Source organism: Vigna umbellata, chromosome 8, assembly GCF_029865625.1.
Source record: "Vigna umbellata cultivar VRB3 chromosome 8, Vumbellata_1.0, whole genome shotgun sequence".
NCBI lineage: Eukaryota > Viridiplantae > Streptophyta > Magnoliopsida > Fabales > Fabaceae > Vigna > Vigna umbellata.
In genome coordinates this window covers 5157958-5180732 of record NC_142172.1, presented here as the reverse complement: position 1 = coordinate 5180732, position 22775 = coordinate 5157958, and the positions used below count along the sequence as shown (strand labels likewise).

Below are 22775 nucleotides of genomic sequence, written 5' to 3'. Positions count from 1 at the left end.
TGAAATACAAGGTAAATGAACATACCATATAGACATCAACATAATTTAGGCAATCAAATATCTATAAAAGCATGGATATATACAACAATCTAACCATGGATGTATTTATGCAGTTTGCAAATTCGAACCATTCAAGTGCAGTTTATGTAGTTATTTTGAAGAAGAAAAAGTTGTATTGGGTGTCTATTTTCGTGCAGCAGGGATGTTGTGCTATTTGGCAGTTTAAACAAGTTGTGTTTGTTGTATTAAACTTGTTACAGCATTGAAAATGAAGCCAGATTGAAAATCCAGCCAGATTATATACAAATTACAGAAAGAAGACCCTTGAGAACTAAAAATCTGCACTTATCTTTTATGCAGAGGATTAGGACCAGTGTAGATTGGACCTTAGATGATGTTAGTCTGATCACTTACTATGGTTCATGTTTCCATATTTTTTCACTGCATGAATGTGTGTGAGAGAGAGCTTTGAACTGGAATAATATCATTGCATATCTATCTAAGTCAGTTTATCAAATATGGTACACCTATTTATAATAGTTCAACAATGATCTTATAAAAAAAGGTTTAGTTTTCTATATTGTACACCTATTTTAATAGTTTTAAGCTTGTAGGCATTTTAAAATTGACCAATTGAAGTCAGAATTTGGATCTTCCTTGTACATTTCTGGTCCACTTTTTGATCTACTTTGGTACTAATTATTGTGTGAAATAGTGGTCTTCTAAAGACTTTGGGGTGCAGTCCAGTTTTACAAACATTTTCCAACTAAGGTGGCATCTTAGGAAGTGGACAAGGAGCACAATTTGTCAATTCAAAGGAGTTGTCCAGCAAGGAAAATTGATGAAATTGGCAACTTCGATAGCCAAATATTCAGTTCTAAATTTAATTTGGGCAAACAAAATAATAGCTGGAAAGGGATTCAAGTTAAGAAGAGTTCAAAAGTATGTTGAAACTCTGGATTAGCTGAACATTAAGAATTCAGGGGACTTTTATCCTTCTACATCAATACTTTTATCCTTCTACAACAAGTAGTAAGAATAACAGTAAATCAATCCTAAGTTCAGTAATGTATTTAATTCACTCACACTCATACACTATAATTTGTTCTTACAAGGGATTTCCAACACTTTTTTCTAACCATTATGGGATCACTCAAACTATGACAAAAAGGTAATGAATTTGGAAATCATACTTTACTTGAGCATGTGAAGAAGAATATGCAATTTTGTAACACTACATACTAAAACACAACTTACAAAAACAATGATTTAGTTTAGCCATTACCTTGAGATCAGAGAGAGCAATCACACAAGCACAGTCCACTACTTTAGCACCAGCAAGTTCTACAATTGAAAGCAAACTTAACCATTTTAGGGACAACAACAAAAATTGTGGGTTAATTTAAAGTGAACCATGGTCTACAATCATGAGAAATCAAAGCTGAATGCATCTTTACTTACTCACCACATAAATACATTCACTTAATAAGATATTTATTCATGCAAAAGAGAATTTAGGACAAAAGAGTACCTTCATCGTAAAAGGCTGCAAGAGGAAATCACCTACAGCTCTAGTGCTGCTAATACAGTTCCACCTGTGGCCACCAAATCATCAATAATTATGACATGTTAGCTGGACTGAACAGCACCAACATGCAACTCCAAACAATCATTTCATTTCTAGAACATATTTTTCAGAAATTACTTCCCCTAAACAAAGATTCAGCATGTTCTTGGCCATTTTCAAAAGGAATTTGAAGGTGATGTATCTGCTGAGAATTTTGGTAAGTAGAATAATAAAAGTCGAAGCATGTATTGATAAATGAGAGAGCTATCTTTGCGTTGATGATGTGATGTTGTTGTCTGATATGAATAATATTTTTCAGGTGCAAAATTTGGTGGTTATGGTTCCTTTTTACCTACCCAAGAGCGCTCCCCTCGTCTATTGTCTCATCCAACAACTCCACAAAGAAACCACAGCTCACCAAAGTTTAAACAATCCTCACATGGAGGTATAGGCATATATATATTTTACTATTTACTGTGAAGGCAATATATGCTGCCAACTTATTTCAGCTTGAAATAATGCAGATTGATTGAGTGCAGTCAGTTATATTGTTATACAGGCTGTGTCTCATAACAAAAAAGCACCTACAAATGTGCCTCATCCTTCAAGGATTGAAAATGCTTCTCCAAGTTCTCATTTATTTCGTGATTTAAGAGAAGCTTCAACAAATGATTCAGTGAAGAAAGAGCAAGGAATTTCTTCCTGTGATCAGGCTGAGAGGTGCACTTTGAAGGATGATACTACAAAAAATACAGAGAATTCAACTGATCAAAGGACACTGAAGTTGCGAATAAAAATGAAATCTAATATCTTAGCATAGAAGAATGCAGATTTATAGTGGCCTTGGACTTGATGACTCTCCCTCATCTTCAATGGATAACAGCCCTGTGGAAAGTGAAGGCATGCCACCTGTATCTCAAGAGAGTGATGAAGATTCTCCAACTGGCATGATTCAGGTATGGGAGCTTTTCTATTCCTATACTGTTTAATATCATTACAAATATTGAAGTATTAACTTCTTATTTGATGACATAGGTTATGAGTTATTTTCCTATCCCTGGCGGTGTTATGATATCTCCTCTACACGAAAGTGTGCTCAACCTGATAAAAAATGATAATAAAGCTATTGGGACAGCAGGTTTTCGTACCCTCTTAATGGTCATCGAGATCCTTGTTCCATGTCTATTGATGAACCAGATTCTTTTGTGCGGGCTGGACATTTGAAGAAGAACGCAGTGAGAATGGTGAGACAAAGTGAAAAGCAGTTGGAATTGAAGCATCCAAATGGCACCCTTTCTGAGAAGGAAACTACATTGCATAAAAAGAAAAAACTAAGAAATAGAACAACGGATTAAAGATTTCCTGCCTAATGAATTGAAATGGACACCTCTGTCAAGCTCAATTTGTGATGCTGGTGAATTTGCTGAAGTCACTGCTAAAGCTTCTGAAGCCTCCAAGGAGGTTAATGAGAATGGGGTTCTGGGCAGAATGGTTTAAAAAAGGAATGGTGTATGATGCAGCGTGAGCAGTAAATAAAATAAGATTATTGAATGGTGCAAAAGTTTGGGATAAGATGGTAGCACAATGAAAGGTACGGGCTCACGTTCTCATGAATACAAAAACAGGTACTGCTACACATAAGAAATACAATACATACAGTATTATACTATACACGTTCTCTTAAACCGAAGGCCCCTCAAACCCCTTCCCCACACTCTTTACTCTGTCCTTTCTATTTCTCCTCTTTCTCTACAAACACCACTTCCACCATTTTCTGTAGTGCAATGGCCATGACTAAGCTTCTCTGCGTTCTGCTTCTGGCTCTCCTTGCCATTTCCATGATCACAACTCAGGTTATACTCCCTTCTAAAGCAACCCATTATTGCATTTACATGTCACAGTTATGTATGTAAGCTGTTTGATAATATATATATATATATATAATATATATATATATATATATATATATATATATATATATATATATATATGCTCCAAGTCTAAACCTTGTTTGAATTTATTTTTCCTGTGGTTTCAGGTTATGGCAAAAGATGCAGCTTATCACTTGGACCGAGTGAGTATCTCTTTTCTAATCTCTGGAAACTATTGTATGGTGTGATTTTGATTTGTGTTTACGTAATACATGATGTGTCATGTGAAATGAGATAAATCAACAGTAATGAAGTTTTACAACATACAATGATGGTTTTAATTGGTTGACAAATTTCAGAATTGAAAAAAAAATCATATTTTGACTATTTCTTTCCATTGATTTTCAGAGTAAAAATGGACCCGGAGGAATTATGGACCTGGGAGTCTAAAGAGCTCACGTGAGTAATGATACTCTCAATGATGTTTACACTAAGTTGTACTATCTGTTCATCATGGTTCATGAACCAAAAGTTTCTGATGGTTTTGAACTCAATTTGCTTTCATGTATATCTGAATTATGTGTGATCTAATGAGCGATGTTTGTTGGATCAGAATGCCCTTCTGAATGCTCAAGAAGATGTAGCCAGACACAGTACCACAAGCCATGCATGTTCTTCTGTCAAAATTGGTGCAAACTTGCCTATGTCTTCCCCCTGCTACTATGGGAACAAGTCTGTTGCCCCTGCTACAACAACTGGAAGACCAAGCGTGGAGGACCCAAGCGTGGAGGACCCAAATGCCCTTGAAGTTACATAAGCATGATTTGACCCACAATTTTATATTACTCAAAGTGGAACCACCAACTATGGCCATTGCTACATGTGTTTCGGGTAGCAGCTAGTACAATTGGGTCTTCACTAAGACTATTACTAAGTTAACAATCTTGTTCTCGACCGTCAAATTAAACCAATCATTAATTTCATGAAGAATCCTGAACAAGAGGGTGTTGTTCTTCTGGTTAATGAATTATATTTGTCATTGTTCTATTACATATAATGAAGTTATTTTATGATGTGAGTCATGTAATGTTTACGACAGATATGGGATGTAGGCGAAAGGATCTGAAGATCCAAGCTTATTTTAATTGTTGTACCTTGTGATTCTCTACAATTTCCTATTCCCCTGTGTGTAGAATCTGGCATCTGCATCAGAAGCAGGGCCACTGGTACATAAAGTAGTGATACTTACAAATGTTATTGTACGATATAGTTATAAAATAATATTTGATGCACTATGAAGATGTCCTCCTAAAAGTCGGGTATTTTGGAGACTCAGTTTTTCTATAACTAAGGATAAAATCCAATACATAGTTTTGACATACTGATGTACAGTTTCATATCAAATCAAGAAGTAGAAGCTAACTATATTTGATGGTGTTCGACAAAAACAAACAAAACAACTTTGTGCATAAATCTTCTGTTACATTTTGATATAATGTTTAAATTCTTCCAAGAACATAAATAATGAAAAATCATGCTATTATCCAACACTAAAAGAGGAACTTCTAAATGCAGTTAACTACAGCGGTGGAAGATAGCAAACCTGATAAAAAGCTCCACAACACCCTCTGCAATGGCAGCCCCAGCCCAAGTAGACCACCACTTAAAGCAACATCCACAACACGTCACCACCGCAATGCCCTCGTCACGATATCCACGAAGCACGACCCCTGCTGCCACAACCACAATCCAATATAGAATGACTTGCAAGGAATTGCAAGAATTTGGAAGCACGAAAACAAATAGAAATCAATTAAGGAGGAAGCCCCAAACCTAAAATTCAAATGAACAGAACACTAACCTTACGGCAATCCTAGCGGCAACACCCTCCTTACTCCACGGCAGCCGCAATAAATGCCCCAATCACCGCCCACCAACACCCTTCCCGGAGAATCCCTCAACAATAGCTCCAAGCCTATCGAATGAAGGATGACACCTCAGTCACCAACCCTCCTACTCCACGGCAGTCGCCTCAGTCACCAACCGTCCTCACACCGTCAACGACAACCACTGTCACGCCGCCTCACTAACACGACCGAATGAAGGATGACGCAGTTACACCCTCAGAACAACCGTGACGACAGAGACAATGCGCCTGAGGAGATGATTCGTAGGGAGAGGGAAATAGGGTTTCGTCGACGAGCTCGAAATGGGAGAGGGAAATCAGAAGTTTTGGTTTTAAAATCACCAGTTCATTACCGAGGGCCTAAGGACCTTCGGTACAAAGCCACCCGTATTTTGCGCTATTTTTGTATTCAATACCGAGGGATCATAGACCTTCGGTAATAGTATAACTGACCGTCGGTAAATTACTTTTACCGAAGGCCGTGAGGCCGTCTGTAAATACCCTTCGGTAATCCACCAATTTCTTGTAGTGTATCCACTCTCATATACTTTTAGCAATTCATCATTCTTTTCATCAATTGCTAACGCCACTCTCTAAATCACCTTACAAGAAGGCCTATCCTTAATTACGAGTTCATACAATTCCTAGCATCCCTAATAATTAATTCTGAAGCACAGAAGCTTAACAGCAACCAACTCTCATATTCCTATGTCTAGGCAATATGCTATTGGGAGAATTTCCCCGGATCTAGATTTCCCCGTACGTTCCCATATCGACAAAATCAATAATCATGACATTGAATGAGTTAAACAAAGCAAGCTTTAAGAAAAGAGGAAAAACCCTAACTAATGATGAAAGAAAGGATATATCTTAAAATAAGATGTTAAAACACAAATTCCATATATGAGAGTTTCACAAGACTACATTGATTCTCCAACAACAATACAAGGTTTAGTTCACCATATTCATGGTGAAACTAGATGAACAATAATGAATGAAAGAAAGATAGAACCCTAGAAAGATGAGGAGGTAGCCTGAGCATCCAAGATCTTCCTTCAAGGGGTGGAAAAGTGAGTGTTTGCTTCGTCTCAGCCAAAGATACAAACCCTAGGAACACCTAAAGCTTATATACTATTCGTAAAATTACAGAAAATTAGGCCCAAGCCCAAAATAGTGCCGCTCAGCGGTAAACTACCGGTCAGCGGTAAGTGCGTGAGTTGATTCTTCCCCCTTAGCGGCATTTTCACCCCTCAGCGGATCCAACGTGAGTTCCTGAGTGCCGCTCAACGGTAAACTGCCGCTGAGCGGTAGTTGCGACTTCTCCTTTTGCACTTTTTTATGTCTTTTCTGATTCCATCTCTATCCTTCTTCAATTCTTTCACCAAATTCACCTTAAAACCTGCATAAAACACTGAAATCAAGCATAAAGCTGTCCAGCTCTCTTATTTCTAAATATATGACCAAGAGCATGATTTCAAGCTAGTTTCTAAGTGTTAAAGATTGCTTTTAGTATCAATTTTAAACATGAAAATAACAGTTTTTCAACTATTATCAAGGACAAGCAAAGTTTCAAGTTTGGGGTTGTGATAACGGTTGAAAAACCATTATTTTTATACATAATTTTGATATTAAAAACTCCCTTTTTGACTTAGAAGCTTGCTTGAACTCATGTTTTTGCTTTAGTTTTGTGAATAAGAGAGTTGAAGGTGAATTTAATGGTTTTGTGCTAGATTCCCCTTGATTTTGTAGGCTATTGGAATGATTTGAAAGAAGAGTTAAAGTACCGAATGGTTGGAATGCAGAAAAGTCAACCAGAGTGCAGAAAAGACAACCAAAATGCATAAAAGTTAACCAGTCAACAAGAGTGCAGAAAAGTCAACCAGAGTGTAGAAAAAGTTGCGCTGGGCACCAAATTGCGTTGAGCGCCAGTGCCGCAGCTACCGCTGAGCGCCAGTTTCATGGGCTTGGACCTGTTTTCTGTTATTTTTATCGGCTTGGACCTGTTTCCAATTATTTTTATGTTCTATTTAAGGACTTGCACGTGCTAGGGATTGTATCTTTTGATGGCTTGAGCACAGAAACACACTTTTCACCCCTTGGGGGTAGATTTGGAGATGGTGATGGCTCTCTTCTTCTCTTTCTAGGGTTTTTCTATCTCTTCTTCCATTGTTCATCTTGCTCTTCCATGATGATGGAGAACTAAACCTTATTTGTTGTTGGGAAAAATGTAACCTCTTAAACTCTCATGTATTGAATTGATTCTTGATCATATATACTTTACTTCATTAATTGTTAGGGTTTTTCCTCTTTACTCTATGCATGCTTTGTTTAACTCATTCAATTGCATGATCTTTGATTTTGTCAATATGGACACATACGGGGAAATCTAGAATTGGGGAAATTCTCCCGAAAGCAATATTACCTAGACATAGGAATAGGAGGATCGATTGTCTTTAAGCTTCTGTACGAATGTAATGCATGATTAATTGCTAGGGAGACAGGACATTGTGAACTAGTAATTAGGAGTAGGCTTTCCTCACCGAGACATCGGATTTAAAGTAAATTATAAAGTGGCATTAACATTAATGAAGAAGATGAATTCATATATCCATGAGAGTAAATTAGGTGAAATCTAAATCCAACAACAATATCATCAACTTCATCCATTCATTCTTGTGTTTAGCCTTAATTTATCAAATTGCATTCATGTTTATTTTATTGCATTTGCATTCAAAAACCCCAAAAATTTGTTCTTTAGAGTCTGAATTAGTTGAGTAATCACATAACTGTTTAGTGTCGTGAGTCTCTTGGGAAACGATACTTGGTCTTACCATTTATAACTACTTGATACGATTTGGTACACTTGCTGAGGTCTTAACAAGTTTTTGACTCCGTTTTCGGGGATTAAAAATTTGTTTATCAAGTTTTTTGCGCCGTTGCCGGGGACTCGTGGTATAACTATTCTATTTGTGTGATTCTTAACCGATTAGACTTTTTATCTTTTTATTTTTTTTATCTTTCTATCTTTTTATCTTTTTATCTTTTTCTCTTTTTATCTTTTTATCTTTTTCTCTTTTTATCTTTTAATCTTTTTAGTTCTTTTTCTTTTTATATTTTTCTTCTTTTTATTTGTTTATCTTTTTATTCTTATCTTTTCATCTTTTTATCTTTTTATCTTTTTACCTTTTTATTTTATTATTTTTTATTTTATCTTTCTATCTCTTCATTTTTTTTCTTTTTAATTTTTTATCTTTCTTCTTTCTATCTTTCTATCATTCTATCTTTTTATCTTTTTATCTTTTTATCTTTTTATCTTTTAATCTTTCTATCTCTTTATCTTTTTATCTTTTTAATTTTATCTTTTGTGCTAATTCTTTTTTTTTTTTTTTTTTTTTTTTTGTTGGGTGCTCTAGTGTAGTGTTCTTTAGTGTTTGCAGGATAAAATTCGAAAATATGTACTAGGAGTACACGATCATCAAGAGAAGAAGGACAAAGAAGGTTGCAGGGGGCGCCTGGGCGCTCCACTAAGGGCGTTGAGCGCCATCCTTCAAGTGTCATCATGTTCACCAAGTTTTGTGCATGAAGTGGTTAAAAATATCAAGAAGAATGGAGTTATTGAGATTAAGCCTTCTTATTCAAGGAGGGTAAAGATGGTGAACAAGAAGATGTTGTAGATAAGTTGGTGTGGTGAAAGCAAAAGGAACACCAACATCATAGATGCAGATTGTACTTAATGGTCTCAAGCTCGTGACGTTAAACAAGCGCTTATTGGGAGGCAAACCAATTTTTGACTTTTTGGATTTGAATTTGCTTTGGAGGAATTACAACATCTACTGATGGATGTTGGAAACATCTACTAAGGGATGCTAGGAGGACTCAAATGACAGCATCTACTGATGGATGTTGCTATGATGAGAGTGACGAATGATAATGTCTACTGATGAATGTTATGTGATTAAGCGTCTATTGATGGATGTTATGTGATTAAGCGTCTACTGATGGATGCTCCTGAAGGCGTCTACTGATGGATGCCGATGAAGATGAGAAAGATTAACATCTACTGATGGATGCTGATGAGAAGGATTCGTATCTACTGATGGATGATGGAAGATTCAGATGAGAGAGCATCTACTGATGGATGCTACTAAGAGCATCTACTGATGGATGTTATGCTACTAGACATCTACTGATGGATGTTACTGACAACATCTACTGATGGATATTGTTGGATCAGGGTTTTTATGTTTTTGCTTTATTTGAATTTTGTTTTTTTTTTTGCTTATGTACTTTGTTTAATGAGTTGTGTGCAATGGTTTGGTATGATGTGATAAACTATTGTTTGTAATGAGTAATATTCTTGTGTTTGCTTTATTGTTCTATGATGCATGTTGAGTTAATGATTGTTGAGCCTTTTTAAGCATAAATGGTGGTTGCTCATAGTATTGTTAAAAACAAATGCATGATTTCAATTGTGATTAATATGCTGAGCAGGATGTTTATCAAATTGTGGAACTTGATTTAACCTGTGAGAGATTGGACTCCATAGCTTTTGATTTGATTGAATGATTATTACTTTGGAAGCATGATTGATTTTGCCTAATTTTCTATGATTGAACCACTTTCTTGCTTCTTAGAAATGATCAAGGTCATGTTTTTCTTCTCCCTTACAGCAAGTGTTTATAGGTGAACCCAATAAAGATAAATGTTTTCTCTAACCTTTGCACCTTGAGCCTATGTTTGAAAAGAGGAAAAATCCTTTTTGAAATCCTTACCTTGAGTTAAGTAGAGTATGTTTTTGTGGTAATGGAGAATGATTCAAGTTGGGGGTGGTGAGAAACCGAAAAGAACTTTGTGAAATTCATTAAAAACCATTGAGCAAAAAGAAAAAGAAAAGAAAAGAAAAGCTTGAGCTCAATGAAAGGAAAGTTTGGAATAAGTTGAAGATTTGGTTTCTCACATAAAAGGAGAAAGAGAGTTAATTGTTAATATGAATGAATGAATTGTGCACTCTCTTAACTTAAGGAATTTTGTTTCCTAGAAAAACCAATTTTCTTCTTAGCGCAGCCTCAATACAAGCCTTGAAAAGTCTTTGTGATGATAACTTGCTTGTGAGTGTATTTGATATGTGGTTAAATGAAAGGCAAAGTTGATTCATGTGACATTGTGATGGTAGAGTGTAAGAGTGACACCTCCCTATACACCTTTGAGTTGAGTGAAACACTTTTGAGTGCTTGAGTGAAACACTATCTTTAGTGAGGAATAGTTCCATGCACTCTATGATAACATTCTTGCTTGGTTGTTGATTATTCATGAGGTTTGCATCTGTTGTGTATGTCTTGATTATGTGAGCACCATAATTGAAACTTGATTGGCTAAAGCATCATTATATCTTGACTAATCTTTCTTTGATGAGCATTCATGAGTGATTTACTTGTCCTAAGAGAAAAATGCTTTTTGGTGTGCTAGACCATTGTAGTATGAGTATTTTGTTTAAGCCAAGTTACATTTTGCTTGAGGACAAGCAAAGTTTCAAGTTTGGGGTTGTGATAACGGTTGAAAAACCGTTATTTTTTTACTTTATTTTGATATCAAAAACACCTTTTTTGACTTAGAAGCTTGCTTGAACTCATGTTTTTGCTTTAGTTTTTCGAATAAGAGAGTTGAAGGTGAATTTAATGGTTTTGTGCTAGATTCCCTTGATTTTGTAGGCTATTGGAATGATTTGAAAGAAGAGTTAAAGTACCGAATGGTTGGAATGCAGGGAAGTCAACTAGAATACAGAAAAGTCAACCAAAGTGCAGAAAAGTCAACCAAAATGCATAAAAGTCAACCAGAGTGCAGAAAAAGTTACGCTGAGTGCGAAATTGTGTTGAGCGCCAGTGTCGCAGCTACCGCTGACGCCATTTTGGGCATCGAGCGCCAGGTTTGTGGGCTTGGACCTGTTTTCTGTTATTTTTATGGGCTTGGACCTTTTTTCTGTTATTTTTATGTTCTATTTAAGGACTTGCACGTCGTAGGGATTGTATCTTTTGATGGCTTGAGCACAGAAACACACTTTTCACCTCTTAAGGGTAGATTTGGAGATGGTGATGGCTCTCCTCTTCTTTTTCTAGGGTTTTTCTATCTCTTTCATTCTTTCATTCCATTGTTCATCTAGCTCTTCCATGACGATGGAGAACTAAACCTTATTTGTTGTTGGGAAAGATGTAACCTCTTAAACTTTCATGTATTGAATTGATTCTTGATTATATATGCTTTACTTCATTAATTGCTAGGATTTTTCCTCTTTACTCTAAGCATGCTTTGTTTAACTCATTCAATTGCATGATCTTCGATTTTATCGATATGAACACATACGGGGAAATCTAGAACTGGGGAAATTCTCCCGAAAACGATATTACCTAGACATAGGAATAGGAGGATCGATTGCCTTTAAGCTTCTGTGCGAATGTAATGCATGATTAATTGCTAGGGAGACAAGACATTGTGAACTAGTGATTACGAGTAGGCTTTCTTCACCGAGACATCGGGTTTAAGGTAAATTAGGAAGTGGCATTAACATTAATGAAGAAGATGAATTGATATATGCATGAGAGTAAATTAGGGGAAGTCTAAACCCAACAACAATATCATCAACTTCATCCATTCATTCTTGTTTTTAGCCTCAATTGATCAAATTGCATTCGTGTTTATTTTATTACATTTGCATTCAAAAACCCCAAAAATTTGTTCTTTAGAGTCTTAATTAGTTGAGTAATCACATAACTGTTTAGTGTCGTGAGTCTCTTGGAAACGATACTTGGTCTTACCATTTATTATTACTTGATACGATTCATTACACTTGCCGAGGTCTTAACAAGTTTTTGACTCCGTTTTCAGGGATTAAAAATTTATTTATCAGCATATACTATGATAAATACATATGTTGGACATATTGTGTTGGTTAAGCATACTATGGTGATTATGATATGATTATATCTGTGCATGCACACTTTATGTTTCTGTATAAAGAAAACCACATGCACAAAAGCATATATGCATGACATAATCAATTACAGTGTTGTTGTAATCAATTAAGGTCATCAGACAACTTATGTTTTGAACTGTGGCAAAACAACTAGTTTGAATAGATTACATTAGTTGTTGAATCGATTAAAACTCGTGTGTTTGCATATATTATTTTCAAATGTGTTGTGATGAGTTTTTGAGAACACAAAGTTTTCAAAAAAATTTAAGTGTTAAGATTAATCATTACATGTGTTGTGTATTCAATTAAGTCTGTTAAGTTTTGAAAACTGCTTTTTAGCTTAGTCAAAATGCTTTAACGGTCATATTTTTAAATATGTTTGACTAACAATAAATGCAATTCGATTACATTAATTGAGCATTCAATTAAGAGCTGAGTTTGTTGTAATCCTATTACATTTGTTTAATGTAACCGATTACATAAGTATAATAATACATTGTTTTGCATCACAACTGATAAAAACTATATATTGACGCATTGTTTGAATTTCTGTGAGAATTGCATATTAATTTGACTCGGGTACGACCTCGATCAGTTTTAGCTATTGGACCCTTTGCTATGAGTTTGCCATCAGCTAATTTCTCATAACTACATCAAAGAATACCCACGTGGAGGACAAAAGCAACAAACAAGGTTTGAGAGTAGAGAGGGAAAGCAAATCAAGAGGTGAAGTTCGTACTAGCAGTGAACTACGGGTTCTGAAAAACTTAGATCCCATCTTCTATTTGGTTCATTCATCTTCTCCTTCAACATAACACAAACCAACACCTCAATATAATTACAATTTTGTTTCTAAATAAAGCAAAGAAACAAGAGAAAAGAGAAAAATCAATTTGAAAGTCAACCATTAGAAATTTAAAATAATTAGTGCTTTCAAAGAGCAAACTTGTTGTTGGTGAAATAGTTGCTAGCGCTCTTTATCTCCAATGAAGTACTGACGGTACTGCAAGGAAGATCTCAAGCAAAGTTAACGCGAATGGCTTCTGATCTCGCTAGTGAAAGACGATGTTGGTAGCCATGTCAATGAACGGAAGTGGCTTCAATGATCTCCTGCTTGCGATGATGGAAGAATATTTAAAGATGGTGGAGAAGGACGCAAGTGTTGTTACAAAGGGAGAAAAGAGCGGCGACAACGTTGTTGGCGAGAGCTCTGATCAACGAGGAGTATTTATGAAGAAGATGAATTTAGGACTGCTAGCAAAATGAGGAAGGCATAACAGTTTTGATGATACCTAAATCAAGTCTCAAGAACTCACATTGCAAGAAGATCAATATGAAGACTTGTATTGTTTGTGAAAAACATTGTAATAAGTAGAATTTTGTATAAGACTTAGATGTTTCCATTTATTTTATGTTTTAAAATCACTTTGGATTCAAAAACGCTTTGCAATAATCGATTACCTACTTAGATAATCAATATCGCAGAGTAGATTTTCAATTGCTAAAAACTCAAATTGGCCTCTAGAATAATCGATTACAAGAAACTGATAATCGATTAAGGCTAATCAATTATGACTTACAATAATTGATTAACACGACTAGTCGTTGGAGTTTTTGTGCACACTTTTGGCAGTTATACATTCATTTAATGCATAATTGATTACCTAAGTGGGATAATCCATAATCAAAGTAAGAAAAGTGTGACAACGATTTTTTAGAGGTGTCCTTGAGTGAATTCTTTATATGAAAGTTTTAGACTTTCATTCAAACACACAACTTCAGGTTTTTTAACAAAAGTGAAGTGAAAACTAGGGTTTCTGAATTGGCTTGGAAACTTGGTGTGGGCAAGAGCGAGAACTTTCACTCTAGGTGTGATTGAGTGTTGTTGTTATCGCTAAGTGAAGTCTGTCATTCTTTGTGAAACATTTAGAGGAAGTGTTCATCGCTTATGGTGTTCAGGGAAAGTGAGTATCATCTCTTGGGGTTTCAAGAAAGGTGTTTTCTAAACATTAAACTCGTTTTTCTGTGTGATTGTAAAATTTATTAATTTTGTGATAGTGAAACGTTGATCTATTTGAGATATTAACAATTGGACGTAGGATTGTTGTAATACAAACCAGTATAAAATTATTTGTGCAATTTCTTTCGCCCCTTACTCTATTTTATTTGTCTAAATTATCTGCTAAATAAGATAAAATTGGGAGAAAATTTTAAAAGGCACACATTTATGAAAAGAAACCAATTCATCCCCTTTTGATTTATTATTAACATGCTACCATTCTGCTACACCGCTTTGACAATTGGTATCAAAGCTTGCTTTGATGGTTATTTGAATGGTGGGGCAACATCAACCTTTGTTGAGGTTGCTTTTATTAACAGACATCCTTTGTTTACTGGTGAAAAATATGCTTTATGGAAAGTCAGAATGCAACTTTTTATGGAATCTCTTTGATAGTGAAATTTAGGAAACTGTCACAACTGTTCCTACTGTTATGTTCGCATGCTTACAACCATGCCCAATGCTCTAAGGCAAACATTATGATAATCTATGGGATTATCAACAATATTATGATAAATTGGCCTAGTCTTATTTATGACACACTAGTGCAAAAACTGTGTATAACGGCACGCGTTCAACGTCCAATCACTCAATATCCAACATTAAAAATGATTGGTGGCATTTTCGTAAATACATTCAATCGCTCCACGTCATTTACTAAAACAGTTCGCCGTCTAAAATGTATTAATGTCAAACAAGGCCCAGATTGACGTAAAACAATGACCTTAGAATCACATAACATCAACTTAAGAAATATCTGACGTTCAATTCAAAATAAAAAAAATATCGAAATAGTGGTTGTTTCCAGTCAGTATTACTCCTACCCACATTTGATGTCAACCATGACAAATATGCGACGTTTTATATGCCAGCAAGTGAATCCATTTTTTATTCTTTCTTTCTTTTCTCTTATAAACCAAAAAGAACGTCCCCAACTTTATGGGCTCGACGTTTAAACTAATATAGAACATCGTGCGAGTTGGGGTTCGACGTGATGGTCGTAATCACATAACGTCCCTAAGAAAACAACTAACGTCCTATACAAAATAAATAAATACTAAATATTGATTTAATTAATATGACGCCAACCGTAACAAAAGAAGGACGTTATATATTACATCCAGCAATAATACTTTTATTTTTCTTTTAAATCAACCCATAAAACGTCATTTTATATTGGCTTCCACATTTTATTGTTTAGTTCCTTTTTTATTATTTCTTCTTTTTCTTTTAAACCAACCACCGAACGTCAGATTCTTCTTTGCGTTCGACGTTTTATTTGCCAGAAATTATGTTTTTAATTTTTTCTTTTAAACCATTCAATAAAACAACTTCAAGAAAACATAAAAAATGAATTATTCAAAAATGATCAAACTGTGAAATTGTATAGAGTTAAACATTATATTTATAGAGTAAATTCAAAACCTCTAGTAACAGCAAAAAATGAATGCTCACAAACCTTTCACGTCGAAGCCCCCTAGAGTTCGAGGTTCTATGGGAATTTAAAAAGGAAAAAGAAAAAAAGTAGCGACCTTTGAATCCAAGGGTCACCCCATATCAGGCCTTTCCCCACACTCATTCTTTTTTTCTATAAATACAATTTCGGATTCTTAGATAACTTGTACACATCCATTTATAAAATTTCTGCTATGAACTCCATTTGTTAATTTTTTTCTTTGTTTTCCGTATATACTTGATGGTTTGAAAATGGAAGAAAAAATGTGTGCTTTTGTACTTACTTGGGTAATACTTCCTGGAAGATGTTTACGTGATCATCTAACTACTGTAGATTTATTTTTGGTTCATGCCATAAAAACCCGAATACCAACCAACTAGGTTGCTGTCATGAGTGAGCACATGATTGAAATTGCAAGTAGTCATGGACATATTCTGCCATATGGTGTTTTTATCAGCCGTGTATTGAAGCATCATCAAGTTGATCTTACTGGTTAAAAAAAAATTGGTGCACCGAATCAAATGAAATAGGGAAAGCGACATTGAGACATAATGGTCTAAAGAAAACAAAAGATGGCTAGGTGTTCAATTTTTTAATTTTTATCTTTTTATCTTTTTTTTTTATCTTTATCTTTTTATTTTTTTATATTTTATTTTATCTTTTGTTTTATCTTTTAGTGCTAATTGGGTGCTCTAGTGCAGTGTTCTTTAGTGTTTGCAGGATAAAATTCGAAAATATGTACTAGGAGCACAAGATCATCAAAAGAAGAAAGAGGAAGAAGGTCGTAGGGCGCCTGGGTCCCCCATTAAGGGCATTGAGTGCCGACCTTCAAGTTCTATGTTCATCAAGACTTTGTGCATGAAGTGGTTAAAGATATCAAAGATGGTGAACAAGAAGATGTTGTAGATAAGTTGGTGTGATGAAAGTAAAAGGAACACTAACATCATAGATGTAGATTGTGCTTAATGGTGTCAAGCTCGTGACGTTAAACAAGCGCTTATTGGGAAGCAGCCCAATTTCTAATTTCTTTTTAGTTGATTTAATTGTGTGGTTTTGATTTGATTTTTTTTTCTTCTTTGTGTGTTTCAGTTTTTTAGGTTAAATGATACTTCTGATGGTTGTAATGATAACATCTATTGATGGATGCTTCTACAACATCTACTGATGGATGTTGCTATGATGAGGATGATGAATGACAATATCTACTGATGGATGTTGTTATGGAAGAGCACGTGAACTAGACATCTACTGATGGATGTTAGGTGATTGGGCATCTACTGATGGATGCCGATGAAGATGAGAAAGATTGCTGTCTATTGAGGGATACCATTGAAGGTAAGAAATATTAGCATCTACTGATGGATGTTATGTGATTCGACATCTACTGATGGATGTTACTGACAACATCTACTAATGGATGCTATGATGATAAAGATGGTGTCAAGCTAGTGACGTTAAAGAAGCGCTTACTTGGAGGCAACCCAACTTTCTAAACCTTTCTTTTTAATTTTCTGTTTTGTTATTTGTTTTCTTTTTAATTTTTTTGTTTTGTTACTTGTTTTATTTTTGATCAATTGTTTTGTTATTGTACTTTGCTTGAATGAACCACACTCCTTTGATTCAATTGTGTTGTATTTTGTGATGAGTATTGCTTTGTGATATTGTAGTGTATTGATTGATGTTGAGATGATGCATGATGTCATAATATACAGGTGATGGCTCACAATGTATGAAACAAGTGCTTGAGGTAAAATTTGATTGAGATACTGAGCATCATCTTTTTTTGAATTATGGGACTTGAGAGTTTACCTGTGTGAGTTTTGGGCTTCAGTGTTGTTGTGAATAATTGTTATTACTTTGGAAGCATGAATGATTATGCCCAAATTTGCTGTGATTGAACTACTTGCTTGCAGGTTTCATATGATCAAGGTCATATTTTGTTATCCCTTAATTTTTTTAGCCTACTCATGAATTTTTCCAAATAAAAAGAGAACAGTTTGTTCCATCCTTTGAACCTTTAGCCTTAAGCATGCTTTCAAAACCCTATTTTAAATTCTTTACCTTGAGTTGAGTTGAGAATATTTGTAGGGTATTGATAAAGTTTAAAGTTTGGGGTTGCTAAAAAAAATAAGCAGTGAGCACAAAGAAAAAGAAAAAGAGAGAAATCAAAAGAAAAGAAAAATAAAAAGAAAAGCTCATTGCAAGGGAAAGGTTGGGAATAAGAAAAAGATCTTCTTGAAAAGAGAACCTGTATGTAATTGTTAAATTCATAAATATCTCTCTTAACTCAAGGATTTTGCATTCTTGAAAAACCATGTTTCTTCTTAGCCCAGCCAAGTTACAAGCCAAGAAAAGCCCTTGTGATAAAAACCTGCTTGTGAGTATGTTTGATTTTGGTTAAATGAAAGGCAAAATTAATTTGTGTGACATTGTGATATTAGAGTGAAAGAAACATCAACACCTTACTGTACACTTTTGAGTGTTTGAGTGATACACTTTTGAGTGCTTGAGTGAAACACTTTCTTTGGTGAAGAGTAGTTCTCTGAATTTTTTATTACATCTCTGCTTGGTTGATTGATCACTCTTAAGAATAGCATCTGTTGAAACATATGAGTATCACATTAATTTTAATTGAATTAAGACATTTGCACATCTTGACTGACATCTTTATGCTGAGTTGATAAAAGTGATCTCTTGTCCTGGAAGAAAAAGTTTTTGAAAAAAGTTGAGTCATTGTAGTGATTGTTCTGAAAAGCTAAGTTACAATTTATTTTTGGGTTAAATATGTTTTTAGTCCCTAAACTATTGGCCGTTTCTGGTTTTCGTCCCTCTTTTAAAGTAAGGTACAATTTGGTCCTCATTCTTCTCGAAACGTTCGTTTTAGTCCTCAAAAACTAAACACTGTTTAAAAATTTGGTCCTCATTTAGCAACAAATGAGGACTAAAACCAAAATTCCGAGGACTAAAACGAACGTTTCGAAAAGAATGAGGACCAAATTGTACCTTACTTTGAAAGAGGGACGAAAACCAAAAACGGCCAATAGTTTAGGGACTAAAAACATATTTAACCCTTTATTTTTCTTGAGGACAAGCAAAGTTATAAGTTTGGGGTTGTGATAACGGTTTAAAATACTGTTATATGTGATGTAATTTTGATACTAAATTCACCCTTTTTAACTTAGAAACTTGCTTTGACTCATGTTTTTGCTTTAGTTTTGTGAATAAGAGAGTTGAGGTTATACTTGATGATTTTATCACCAAATTCCCTTGATTTTATAGGCAATTGGAATGATTTGAAGGAAGAGTTAAAGTACCAAATATTTGGAATGCAGAAAAATCAACCAGAATGCAAAAAATTCAACCAGAGTGTAGAAAAGTCAACCGCGAAGCTTGGGCGCCTAGTGGGGGCTTGGGGGCCAAAAATCGACGTCCACCGCCCGCGCGCCCAAAAAGGGGCCCCCGAGCATCGTGCATTGTGGAATAGGCCCATTTTTTGCTCTGTTTCGACTCTTTTTGACCGGGCCCTGTTTCTACTCTTTTCCGACTGTATTTAAAGGACCCAGGTGCTCTAGGTTTGGTATCTCTTGCTGGAGCAACACAACAACACATTCTTGTACTCTCTAAAGGTGAATTTGGAGGCGAGAGCTTCCTCTTCTACTCTTAGGGTTTCACTATCTCATGCTTTTCCATTATTCATATAGTTTCTCCATGTCTAGGGGGAACTAAACTCTATTTGTTGTTGGGGTATGATGTAACCTTGTGAACTCTCATGTATTTGAATTGATTCTTAATTTATATGCTTTTTCATTAATTATTAGGGAATTCATCTGTGTCAATGCTTGCTTTATTTAACTCATTTAGTAGCATGATTTATGAATTGCATGAGTGTCGGGAGGTTCCTTACAATTCAGGTTCTTGTTGAATTCTCCTAAGGTTAATATTTCTTAGGGATGATGGTATGAGTACTTGGTCATCTTAAGCTCTTGATCTTCAGACTTAATTTTCTAGGAACACTAGTGATACACGGGGCCCAAGGCCAATTAGTTTAGTATAGTATTTCTTTTACTTTTATTAAAAACATGTGTAAAAGGTGTTAGGCATGTGCTAGATAGGAGGGACTTTTAGTCCTATATATAGACATGCCACCACCTCTTGTAAGGTACTTTTGAGAATAATGAATTAAACTTTCTGTAGAGAGAACTCCAGAAATTAATTCCCTTGAAAGTCAAAGCTAGAGAATCCCAAAGGATCTCCTCTAGCCACCTTCCATCTCACCTATCATTCTCTCATTTTCCATTATCCGATTCTCTCTCCTCCATAGCATCCATCTCACGCCACTCTCACCAATTGATAGCTTCCTCGTGGCTTGCATAAGGTCTACTGCCACGCGTGCCGTTCCTTCACGAGATTCCATCAGCATAGCTTCCATATCATCAATTCGCGTCCGCACCTACGTTTTCTCTCTCGAAAGCTCTTCAACCACAAACCTCATCCTCATCAACAAGCCTCCGAGAGATTCTTTACTTCAGAATCTCAAAACCTTCACGTCTGCCCAATCCACCGAATCACATATTCATCTCTGCTTCACGATCATTCTCCACCGATTAGATCCTTTCTCACCGACTAAAACCACTTCTCCATAGCTCAAACCGCTTCCGCATCAAACCCTAAGTTTTCAATCGAACAAACCTCGAATCTCTGGTTTGCTCCTCGCTGTTCATCCTCGAATCCAAATACTAGGGTTCTTGACTACGTCTGTTTCTTCCGCTGCTTCCCGGTCTTCATCTCGAGCAAATCCAGATTTCTCGACGTTTCCGGATTCAGCTCAAGCCGTCAGCTATCAACTAGGAATTGCACGAACTAGGAATTAAGGCAGGCTTATTGCGCCGAGGGATCGGGTTCTAAGTAATTTAGTGAGTGACGTTAATATTAATGTAAAAAGAAGAATTCTTATATAAATGAGAGTAAACTTGGTGAAATCAAACCCTAACAACATACTCATCTCATTTTATAAACAACCTCCGATCATCTTTGTGTTACTCTACTATTGATCAATTTGCATTCATATTTAGTTTTATGTCTTTGCATTTGAAACCAAAAATCTCATTTTATTTAAGTCTTAATTAATTGAGTTATCACACAACTGTTTAGTGCCGAGAGTCTTCAAGGATACGATACTTGATCTTACCATTTTATATTAATTGTGTGATTCGGTACACTTGTTGATCCATCAACAAGTTTTTGGTTTCGTTTCTGGAGATCAAAAATATTGTCAAAACTAACTTGAATAAATTAAGGAAGAAGTAAAAATAAAAAATTTCATGTCTGATTTTAAAGAAAAAAGAATCTTACGAGCGCCACCTTTTGCTATTGCGGAAGAAAAAAACGTCGAAGCCCTATCGAATAAGACGTTTTATTAATGTTAAGTTAAGAGCTCACCATTAATGCTTCCATTATACTGCAATTCCATTCACATCACTGCCCCACTGCCTTCGACGTTCTATGAGAGGGGAAAAACAAAATATATCCAAATGTACTTCATCGAAATGTACTTTTTCATCCAGCGAAATGCCGCATTCGACGTTAAAACATCATTCAGTGAAAAAGTAATAAATATCTTCAGATTCATTTTAGATGTTGTGTTTTAAGGGGGTATAGGACGTCGTTTATCACATAAAATGGATGTGAACAATGAATAAACCAGGTCTTTGCATCAAGGGTACTCAACATTCGACTTCAACGGTGTAAATTGATTCCAAATTTAAATTGTCCATAAGTTGTATCCTCCCTTAGAAAAAAGATAGCTCTAAAATCTAATAGAGGAGTGCAACTTATGGACAATTTAAAAAAGAATCATACAATTTTAAATGATGAAGTTGAACAACATTTTTATATAATTATTTTAGATCTCAAAACTGTTTCAACATTAAACATATTGTGAACCATATTTCTTTTTCCTAAGCACTTCCTTTTCAGTAAGATATGTTAACCATTTCTGTACTACAAAAACATTTTGTTAACTTGAACTTGAAAGGGCTCCTTCATATGAAATAACGATGAATGAACCACTTTCAAGTTCAAGTTATTAAATTGCAATATGAAGAACAAAAATGCTTAGATATCTAAGGAAAAGAAAATACAAAGCAGATAAAAAACATGAATCCTAATATGTTCAATACAAAAACAGGAGGTAGGGATTATGTGAAATGAAAGCTATATTTATAGATGAACTGATGACGTACATCGTGTAACTATGCTTAATAACTTCCACACTCCACCTTCTTGTATGAATGTCGAAGCCCCGCCGAATTCAACGTTCAAACATCATTCAGGAAAAAATCAATAAATTGTCTACTTTTCAATCACCCGCGAAGAAGGGGAGATTGGAGGGCTTGAAGTTAAAATGTTTGATGTGCCACTCTATATTCATATAATTCCATTCTCAATTTTGCTAAGTTAATATAATCGATTCTAAGTAATAAATAATTGATTCAAAGAGTTTTAAATTAAGAAATGCAAATGAGTTTTTAATGATTATTTATGGTCATATTAATGACAACGTGGCTGGATATTGAGCACACGTTTGTTAAAAATACTAAAAAGCGAAGAAATAATGCATGAGAGGTGTCAAATTTGTTTTTCTAATAATGTTAATCATAGTATTTTTTGATATCATAATCATTTATACTAATAACTAATTATAATTATTAAATTATTTCAATATGGCCAATAAAAGTTTTTCTAACAGTTCGTTTGATCTTTTGATTGTCGTCGACTTTTTAAATTCGAGTTTTTTATAAACGCTTATGTGGTAGTCGTGATAGGTCCGTTTCAAATATACAAATCCATCTCTTTCATGTCCTGACCCGTCCTTCTCGACTTTTTTAACTTTTTTCTAGAGGTTCATAAGACAAAGATGGAAACACCACAATATAGGTATAAATGTTTA

The 22775-nt window shown here is 35.0% G+C and overlaps 1 pseudogene; it reads left to right on the top strand.

Annotated features, from left to right (window-relative positions):
• Nucleotides 1-3351: 3351 nt before the first annotated feature.
• LOC148193893 (gibberellin-regulated protein 4-like) lies at nucleotides 3352-4616 on the top strand (annotated as a pseudogene).
• Nucleotides 4617-22775: the final 18159 nt, after the last annotated feature.